A 10,773-nucleotide genomic window follows, 5' to 3' on the forward strand; every position below is an offset into this window, starting at 1 on the left:
TGACCCAGACCCAGTGAGAGATCTGAGAGAGAATCAGAAGCCTGTGCTACCACTCCTCCAGCTCCTGGTCCTCTGGCCCTATGAGCCAGTGCAAAACTTGTGTGGTCAGGACATCCTGTATGCTGATCTTGTGATGCATGACATCAGCACACAGGAAGCACCAGCCCCATGAGGAGGAGCTGTGAATTGGGCTTCCACTACTGAGCTTCTGCTTGTCCACTGCTTTCTGCACCAGGCCCTGCTTTGCAACAATAGTTTCCATGAGCCTCAAAAGTACATTGGGCCAGGCTTTCACCTCAATGTCCCTTCCGATTTCATTCTCCCACCTTACCCTGGATCTGAGATGTAAAGGGGCAGCATGTACCAGGTGAATAAGTAACTTGAGGCAGATCCTGGGGAAGGGGGATGGAGGCAGGGGTGCAGATGCTGGAGAATGGAAGATGGGGGCACAGGTGGGTGCTGTGGATGGGGTAGGGAGTGGTTACTGGGGACTTGGGAAAAATGGAAGGATACTATGGAAGAGGGAATGGAGGCAGAGGCATGTGTTGAAGATGGAGAGAAGAGTAAATGGGACAGGAGATGCTGGGGAGGGGGATAAAATTAGGGGCTGGAAAAGGAGGCAGCAGTGAATGCTAGTGCTAGGGGAGTGAAGAAGGAGGTAGGAGGTGATAGGTGATGGTTGAACATGAAATGTAGACTTGAGAAAGAATGGTATATATAATTAGCCTCTTGGAATAAATCAATCATGCACTCTAAAGTGACCACATACAGTTTATTTACAAAGAGACTCCTATGTTCCAAACATATGTATTCCAAAAAGTCAATCTGTCCTCCGACATGGACACCGTGCTCTTCCTGTAAGGTATGTCAGGAGAGACTGTGTAGGCGATTGCTAAACTACTATACAAAAGATAAATAAACATAATATATAGAGGACAAGGCAGTTGGATCAGCAGGAGATGTAAATGAAATAAATATATATACCTTTAGAAGCCGCATTTGTGATCGCAGCAGAAGCTCTTACATATATCAGCTAAGCAAAGTTTTATTTAAAGGAACTAGGTTTTGGTGCAAAACCATGAAATCTGTCCAATCAGTTAGAAATCATGTGTTCAGGACCTGGCCAATCAAGGTACGAGCTGTCGAAAATGGAATCGCCACGGACCCTGTACAATGGAAATTGAGAGAACAGTAAAACAAAGACTGAGAACAGTGAAAAGCTACAGCACTACAGGAAATGTACCCATTCGATATCTATGTTTGGGGATAGTGATTGAAATGTGAAAATCCAATTCTGTTCCTTATACAACAGCTGTTCTGAAAAATTACCACCCCTAGCAGAAAGGCTTATGACGTCGATAGCAAAAAAAAATCTCAGGTCGGCAAGGGATCATCCAGTCCTCGATCCATAACTTAAACTTCCCATGGCTCTCCTCAACAATAAAAATCCATGCCCCCTCCCGACAACACCGATCGCCTAACCAGATGCTACTTAATGCGCCGCCTACAAAGCTCACACATCTCAAGGAAGCCAGAGAACGTGCGTTCTTCTCTGCTGGACCACTCCTACAGAAAGGCCTACCAAAGGCAATAAGATGCCTCCGAGAGAGAACTTTCTTCAAAAAAAGTCCTAAAAACTTTCCTCTTAAAGAGAGCGTTCCCCAACCTAGGTGACAACAGATGACCCTCAACTTGACCTCCTTCAAAGGATGCTACCTAGTTTTCTAATCGCCTCTCCTCTGACCCCCTAGCACAACCGAAACCACTTCCTCAATGCTTGTCTGTCTTCTGCCTCCATCCCCCACTGAAGATTTTGCATTGCTCTTTCCCTCCTCTATTGTCTGTATATGTTCTATATTGTACCCTGCTGTAAACGTAAGAAGGGCGGGTAATAAGTGCTTTTAAATAAATAAATGTGGGGCATCTATCCCAGTGTGTTAGCAGTGGAACTGTAAGTTTAAGGGTGCAGGGACCTGTCTGCTACAGGACACTCCAGTTGCCCTCCCACCTTCCTTCATGATCCTAAGTCAGGAAAAAGACAATGTGTTCTCCTCAGAAATATACTTAGGTTTGGCAGGATTTAGCATTTAGAAAATAATTCCTGTCTCTAACATCCTGGCCACTAAGCACCAGTTTACCCTAAAGAAAGTCCTGTACCATGGGTGTTTACAAACATGCCATAAACCTTAGTCTGCTTAACATATTAATACTTATGGCTAACTTACCCCTGGTCCCAACTTCAGGCAATATCCCTCTATTCACCTCTGAAGCAGATGCTGGCTGGAGGTCTGGAGAACATGTGCAGGGAAAAAGACTAGCTTCCCGGATTTGGTACCAGCAGAGCTGGCAGGCAGTCCGGGAAGGAGACTTACTTCTGGCTCTGGTACTTGCCGGGCTATCTAGGTCTTGCTTTCACCCCCTCAGTCTCAGACCCTGCGTCACTCTCCGTACCTGAGCAGGGCATCTCCCCTCTCCGGTCTCCTGGACACACCTAGTCTTCTCCCTCCTTGATAGCAGGAGGTGCTGGTCTGCTTCAGGCTCCCTTTTAGCTCTTCTGGGTCGCTCCGAGTTTGCTCTTTCAGGGTCTCGCTTGCTTTCTCTTACTTTACCCCTCGTCTTATACTTTCCTAATAAATATGCATAAACTCATGCATAATCATGTGGTTGGTGGAGGGACTTTGCTGGATTGCATGTCTTTTTCCCCTTCGCTTTTCTGCGGGGGAAGTACTGCCACGTCTGTATGCCAAGCCGTGTGCCAGAGTGTTTTTCTCTGTCTCAGACTGCCCCCCCCCCTCTCTTCCAAGGGTGGGGGGTCTTTGTGATGTCTGGACTCCCTTAGCCAGTCTATGACTACTGCTTATGAGCTTAAGTTGTTGCATTGCCTCTTTTGTCTTCTTTTTTTATTTACACAGAAGTTACAAACATGCAGATCCTGATAAAGTATCCTGCAGTGTAAAGTTTTAAAGTTCATCTGGCCAAAGATTCTTTCCTTGAGCTGTGACAGTGCTTTTGGGGCTGTCAGTATTTGACTGCATACTTCTTTGGCTATTATGAGTCAGATTTGGTGCTTTCAGTGGTAAAACATGGGATATCTCCCTTTAGTCTTCTTATTGGTGGAGCGAATGTATGAATGATGTTTGTTAATACAAGTCTTCAAAGAGGGGGTAGTTTTGCCCACATATAATTTGGGGCAGGGACACATGATAACATATATAATATACTACATATTCAGACTCTACTTTTCGACCAGACGCTACGCCTAATTCAGCGGTCTCTATATTTCTCATTTATTTAGTTCCACTGTCCTTTGCTTCTGGCTACCCTAGCCCCCAAGTTTATATTTCCTTGTTTGATGTAACTTTTGCTTCTTTGTTAAATAGTTTATTCAGTTAACCCCCTTGTTCTATGTAAACCGATTTGATATGAATCTATTCATGAAGGTCGGTATAGAAAAGTATTAAATAAATAAATATATACTACACCCATGGGGAGGCATGACGTAGAGTGGTGAAGAGGATCTTCCATACTAGTGAAGGGATGCCTAAATGTTATAGAAAATGAAAAAGGGCACACAGAGCACTGGGCTAATGGCCCAAAGGGGAGGAAATGGATGAAGAAACAGGAGCTCATGACAACTGTGACTCAGAATGCATCAAAAGATCATGCATATGTTAACTGCAATGGAAGGCAAACTTTACATTGTGTGGAGCTAGCAACGACCAGTGTCATTTAATGATCATGCAAATCTGACCACTCCGTCCTGAGGAAGGTAAAACACAGTTAAGTCGGTCTGCAGTAGTCAGTGGAGGTGTTTGAAAGAGGAGAGCAATTGGTTCAGGAACTGACTAGAGAGGGAGCTATTTTAGATCTAATTCTTAGTGGAGCATAGGATTTGGTGAGAGAGGTAATGGTGGTGGGGCCACTTGGCAATGGTGATCATAACATGATCAAATTTGAACTAATGACCAGAAGGAGGACAATAAGTAAAACTACAGCTCTAATACTAAACTTTCATAAGGGAAACTTTGATAAAATGAGGAAAATAGAAAAAAACTGAAAGGTGCAGCTGCAAAGGTTTACAACAGGTGTAGACATTGTTTAAAAATACCAGATGTATTCCACACATTAAGAAAGGTGGAAGGAAGGCTAAACGATTACCGGCATGGTTAAAAGTTGAGATGGAAAAGGCTACTTTAGCCAAAAAACTGTTCTTCAAAATTGGAAGTAGGATCTATCAGAAGAAAATAGGATAAAGCACAAGTTTTGTCAAGTTAAATGTAAACATTGATAAGACAGGCTAAGAGCGAATTTAAAATAAAGTTGGCTGTAGAGGCAAAAACTCATAATAACAACTTTCAAAAATTTATTTGAAGCAGGAAATTTGCAAGAGTCGGTTGGACTGTTAGATGATTGAAGGGTTAAAGGAGTACTTAGGAAAGATAAGGCCATCATGGAAAAACTAAATACATTCATTCCTTCCATGTTTACTAATTTATTTATTTATTGTTAGATTTTTATATACCGGTGTTCCTGTATTAAAATACAGATCACATCGGTTTACATTGAAACATAAAAATTACGCCAAGAGGCGGTACATATAACAAGGTTATAGAACTACTAATGAGAATGCTGGGGAGATACCCGTTCTGGAGATGGTTTTCAAGATGATGATTTGGATTAATTGAACCAAATCACAGTGACCCTGTAAAATGTAGTAGGCCAGATTGCCAATCTGAAGAGTAGTAAATCACCTGGTCCAGATGGTATACACCCCAGGGTTCTGAAAGAAATAAAATATGACATTTCAGACCTCTTAGTACAAATTTGTAATTATTATTAAAATCATCTGATGTACCTGAAGACTGGAAGGTGGCCAATGTAACCCCAATATTTAAAAAGGATCCAGGGATGATCCGGGAAACTATAGACCCATGAGCCAGACTGCAGTGCTGGGAAAAATAATGGAAACTATTCTAGAGAACAAAGTCACAGAACATATAGAAAGACATGGTTTAATAGGACATAGCCAGCATGGATTTACTCAAGGGAAGTCTTGCCTCACAAATCTACATTTTTTTGAGGGGGGTTAATAAAAATATGGCTAAAGATGAACCAATCGGTGCAATGTATTCGGATTTTCAGAAGATGTTTGACAAACTCCCTTATGGGAGGCTTCTAAGAAAATTAAAAAGTAATGGGATAGGAGGCGATGTCCTTTCGTGGATTGCAAACTGGTTAAATGACAGGAAACAGAGTGGGATTAAATGGTCTGTTTTCATAGTGGAAAAAGGTAAACAGTGGAGTGCCTCAGGGATCTGTATTTGGACCGGTGCTTTTTAATTATATTTATAAATTATCTGGAAAAGGGGTACAATGAGTGAGGTGATCAGATTTGCAGATGACACAAAATTATTCAGAGTAGTTAAATCACAAGCGGACTGTGATAAATTGCAGGAGGATCTTGCGAGACTGAAAGATTGGGCATCCAAATGGCAGATGAAATTTAATGTGAACACGTGCAAGGTGATGCATATAGGGAAAAATAGCCCATGGAGTAGTTTCACGATGTTAAGTTCCACATTAGGAGTTACCACTTGTAGTCTGGATTGGCCACTGTTGGAAACAGGATGCTGGTCTTGATGGACCCTTGGTGTGATCTAGTATGGCAGCTTCTTAATTTTTTATGATCTGGAAAGAGGAACAAGTGAAATGATCAAATTTGTAGAAGACACAATTATGTCAAGCTGTTATATTAGAAGCTGGGTTTGAAAAATTGCAGGCAGAACTTGCAAAACTGGAAATTCAACATTTAAATGGCAGATGAAATTTAATGTGGACAAGTGGAAAGTGATGCACGTGGGAAAAAGTAACCCACACTGTAATTATATGTTAGGTACTATATTAGCCATTACCACCAAGGAAAAGGTTTTAGGCAGCATAGTGGGTAATACTTAAGAACATAAGAACATGCCATACTGGGTCAGACCAAGGGTCCATCAAGCCCAGCATCCTGTTTCCAACAGAGGCCAAACCAGGCCACAAGAACCTGGCAAGTACCCAAACACCAAGAAGATCCAATGCTACTGATGCCAGTAATACCAGTGGCTGTTCCCTAAGTCAGCTTGATTAATAACAGTTAATGGACTTCTCCTCCAAGAACTTACCCAAACCTTTTTCAAACCTAGTTACACTAACCACATCCTCTGGCAACAAATTCCAGAGCTTAATTGTGCGTTGAGTGAAAAAAACCTTTTCTACAATTAGTTTTAAATGTGTTATTTACTAACTTCATGGAGTACCCCCTAGTCCTATTATCCAAAAGAGTAAATAAGCAATTCAAATCTACCTGTTCTAGACCTTTCATGATTTTGTTTTGTTTTTTTTGTGTAAATGTTTATTGGAAGAACAGTCAATTCTACGTCATCAGCAATAGACAAGCACAGCATAGCGTCACAGGGTAACATTGAAGGAGAACAGCGCAGGGAAGAGAACATTGGAAGCTGAAACAACTCCTCCCAATAAAAAACGCTTGTCCTAGGGTGGAGATCAGAACAGGAGATCTCAACTGTTCAACCTATTTTTCAACTGTAAAGCCCCTCCCTCCACCCCCCTCCCAACCTCCATCCCATCCCTCCCACCGGGCAAGACACTGGTTAGGTAAGACATGAAACAAAATCTCATACGGAGCACTATTGACAACAAGGATGCTAACATTACAATCAGGATTGTCCACCATAACAAAAATGGAGATACACATGAAACAGGTAAAGGAACGGAAATGAGAGAAGGTAGAGAAAATATAGAAATAAAGATAAACCATTAGCCAGAGGATTCCAGCAAAATGGTACCATCTGACAGGTGATGTCCGAGACAATAGGAACTCAATTGCATGTCCTCACAAGTTGCCACAAGACACAGGAAATCCCGTTATGGTAATGGTCCCAATTCCTCTACAGGGAGAAGTTTCACATAGTCATTCGCGTTGGAGATATATTTGGCAGTCAGTAGTTCCATATGCATTAATTTATGAAGTTTGGAAAACCAAATTTCATAAATTAATGCATATGGAACTACAGCTTCATTGAAACTACACATTCTGATATGCTTTAATTCAGCAAATAGCGGTCATGAAGCTACTTTCTTGTCTCTATTGTTATGCCTCTAGGAAGCACTACCAAACACAAATAACACAAGTTGTGGTGTGAGAACTGCTCTCCATCTGCAGATCTAAAACCCCCTTTGTTCCATTTCCTAAGATGATAACGTTTAAGAGAGAAAACATAATCTAAATCAGCATATATGCTTAAATTATGCTGCAAGTTACTGCTATACCCATCAGTAAACCATGGCATGGAGTCCTCTATTTCTGAATTTGAGATATTTGTTATCATTAGAATATGACAAGAATTTTTTCAATTAACAAATACTTTAGCATTGATTATATGTATATAATTTCTTTTCTCTTTTTTTCTCTGGTATCTGTTTAATTAAATAACTTATATTCTTAGTCTATTTTTTTCTCTTACACAATACCATACCATAACGCACTCTATCCACTCTTCCAAAAGGAGGGTCCCTTCAGTTCATTTCTAAGATCCTTAAACCTTGTGTGAGTCTATTAAGATGTTTGAGGACTGGTTTATGTTAGTGCTTTGTAAGATGAAATTAATCAAAACAAATTGATGCTGGATAAGATAACAAATAAAGGCTCTACTTCCTTATGCAGAATGATTTTTGTGTAGCTCTTCATACTTAAAAGAACCAAATAGAAGCATTTTAGCTCTCACCAGAATTAAGCAACTTTCTTCCTCTGGTTTTGTTTTCTGCTGCAAAGAGGAGTGAATTCCTGAGGGTGGGGTTACTGCTTAAGGCAGTGGTTCTCAACCTTTCTAATGCCGTGACCCCGAAATACAGTTCCTCATGTTGCGGCGAGGGTGGGGCTTTGGTCATATGGGGGCGGGGTTATGGATGGGGTTGGATTTTAGTGCATACTTATTTATTATGACATTTATAAACAGAACCACCATTCCTCATAAAACAATAAAATTAAGAAACATAAAGCATCAGTTATAATAGTAAAACCATACTAATAAAAGAATATTTTAAAATTACTGATAAATAGAATTTCTATTAATTAAAATCATATACATTTTTATAATTTCCCAAACACCAATAATATTTCAAAACAGCACATATATCAAATAACACACAATAATTAAAACTAATAAGGATTTTAAAAAGCCCCTGCTGTCCATACATGGGAGCTCTTGATTTCCAGTCACCCTGATATTGTCGAGGATTAGGAGGTTATCCTCTCTCTCTCACACATACACTCACATATCCATTCTCTCTCACACATACACTGTCACATACTTACACATTCATGCTCTTATACCCACCATAACCTCTCACTCTCACAGACACTGATACACTCTCAGGGTGTAAGACACTCTCTCCCCCCCCCCCCCCCCCACACACACTCTTACTCCCCTGGATTTTCTCATACACACTCATGCTCTCTTACTGGCTCCCTCACAACCTCAGAGCCTCTCAGATAAAACTCTATGCAGCAGAAATAATGCTGAATGTTGAGAATTGTGTTATGCAGACTAATCTGGAAAATGCACTAATTTCTACATGAGTCATAATGAATCAGTCCTCAGCTGCAGGCATCAATTGATTATCCTGGCTCCCTTTATGTTTGCCAAATACAGTTCATGTGTAACAGCAATCCTAATTCTCCACCAGATCAAGCTGATTTCACATCCCACTTCATACTTTGTCACCTCCAGCTGAGTCAAACAATTAATCTAATTACTGCCACTGCTGCCACGTGGCTATTGGGGAGGCGCTGATTGCTGCTATTGGCACTGAAGCCCATTCTGCTGCCTCCTCTGTGCAGGCCCCGTGGGTTTCCACTTCCTCCATGTTGATCTCGTACATTGTGAGATCCGCCATAGAGAAAGTGCTACTCTTGCACATTCCCAAAGATTACATGTGCCAATCAGTAAAAAGTAATTTATTTGTTTTTACATCTGCTTCCCTTTCTTATTTTTTTGCCATTTCCTTTTATATTGCCTTTTTTTCTGTTTCTTTTCTCTCCACCTGTCGTCTTCCCTCAAACACACAGTCAGGTTCTCATTCTCACATGCATTTCTCTCACACACACACACAGGATCTCACTGTCACATGCTCTTTCTGTCATGCAATCATTCATACACACAGTCTCTCACTGGCACAGGCTGTCTGAGTCTCACACACAGGTTCTCTCACACCCCCACATGCTGCCTTGCTCAAGCACAGGCTCTCACTGTCACATGCTGTCTCTTTCACACACACAGAGGCTCTCACATGCTGTCTCTGCAAACACACACAGTCTCTCAATTCACTCTCACACACAATCTCTCAACTCATCTCATACTCGCACACACCTCTCTCTCACCTCTGGGCCTCTTCTTTACGGGTTGCCACAGGATGGGCTCTGCAGCGGCCCTAGTCTTCCCGCCCCGCTGCTCCTCTTTTGCACGCGGCTGACGCGCCTCCTCCTTCCTGCCCGTGCGGCTCCGGCAACATTTGTCTTCCGGGGCAGGGCGGGCAGGAAGTACTGTATTTTTCGCTCCATAAGACGCACCTAGGATTCAGAGGGGGAAAATTTAAAAAAAAAAAAATTGTGCTAAACTGGCTCTGCGTCTGGGCGTCTTATGGATTAAATTAGGGGAGTGCATAGCTTTTTTTTTTCTCCCCATTTTGTTTTCGGGTCTGGGGAGGGCCATTTCGGTCCACTCCCCAGATCAGAAAACTCTGGGAACCCCTCCCCCCCCAAAAAAACCCCCATCCCACACTTTAAATTAACAACCCCCACCCTCATGACTCCCCCAAGACCTGCCGACTTAATTTACCACAACCCCCCACCCTCCTGACCCCCCCCAAGACCTGCCGACTTAATTTACCGTAACCCCCCACCCTCCTGACCCCCCCAAGACCTGCCGACTTAATTTACCGTAACCCCCCACCCTCCTGACCCCCCCAAGACCTGCCGACTTAATTTACCGCAACCCCCCACCCTCCTGACCCCCCCAAGACCTGCCAAACGTCCCTGGTGGTCCAGCGGGGGTCCAGGAGCGGTCCGGGAACGATCTCCTGAGCGTGGGCAGTCGGCTGCCAGTAATCAAAATGGCGCCGACGGCCCTTTGCCCTCACTATGTCACTGAGACCGACCAATAGCAGCGGTCGGTCCCAGTGACATAGTGAGGGCAAAGGGCCGTCGGCGCCATTTTGATTACTGGCAGCCGACGGCTCACGCCCAGGAGATCGTTCCCGGACCGCTCCTGGACCCCCAGTAGGAGGAGCACCGCGACGCGCTCCCTTTTGGGGTTGGAGGAGGCAGGTCTCCAGCTTCGCCCCGCCTCCCCGCAGCAGACCGGCAAAAAACCCCAACGGCCCGGTACTGGTCTGCGGACCGGGCTGTTGGGGTCGGTCCGCAGACCTGTTTTGGTCGAACGACCAAAACACAGGCGACCCCTGTGTTTTGGTCGTTCGACCCCTGCCAGGGTCGCGACCCACAGGTTGAGAACCGCTGGCTTAAGGTAAACCAACCGGTCTTACTGCAGAAGCAATATTAAAGCTGATCAAATATTTTACTTTACACTTCAATCAATAATTTATTTATTGACAAAATACTTTGCACACCCACATCTGGCAGAACAAATATCTTGTTAACCTGTAGAAATAAAATCTCACATATAAAAAAAAATTTGATTCATCTTTTAAATC

General features: G+C 42.9%; 1 long non-coding RNA gene across 1 annotated transcript; it reads right to left on the reverse strand.

Annotated features, from left to right (window-relative positions):
- Positions 1-757: 757 nt before the first annotated feature.
- LOC115083699 lies at positions 758-3,898 on the reverse strand. Its single transcript, XR_003854385.1, has 2 exons — positions 2,452-3,898; positions 758-1,166 (listed from the first exon to the last, which is right to left on the reverse strand). It is a non-coding gene; the product is annotated as an uncharacterized LOC115083699 (long non-coding RNA).
- Between the last annotated feature and the right edge of the window lie 6,875 nt (positions 3,899-10,773).

The sequence above is a fragment of the Rhinatrema bivittatum genome, chromosome 2, assembly GCF_901001135.1.
Source record: "Rhinatrema bivittatum chromosome 2, aRhiBiv1.1, whole genome shotgun sequence".
Lineage (NCBI taxonomy): Eukaryota > Metazoa > Chordata > Amphibia > Gymnophiona > Rhinatrematidae > Rhinatrema > Rhinatrema bivittatum.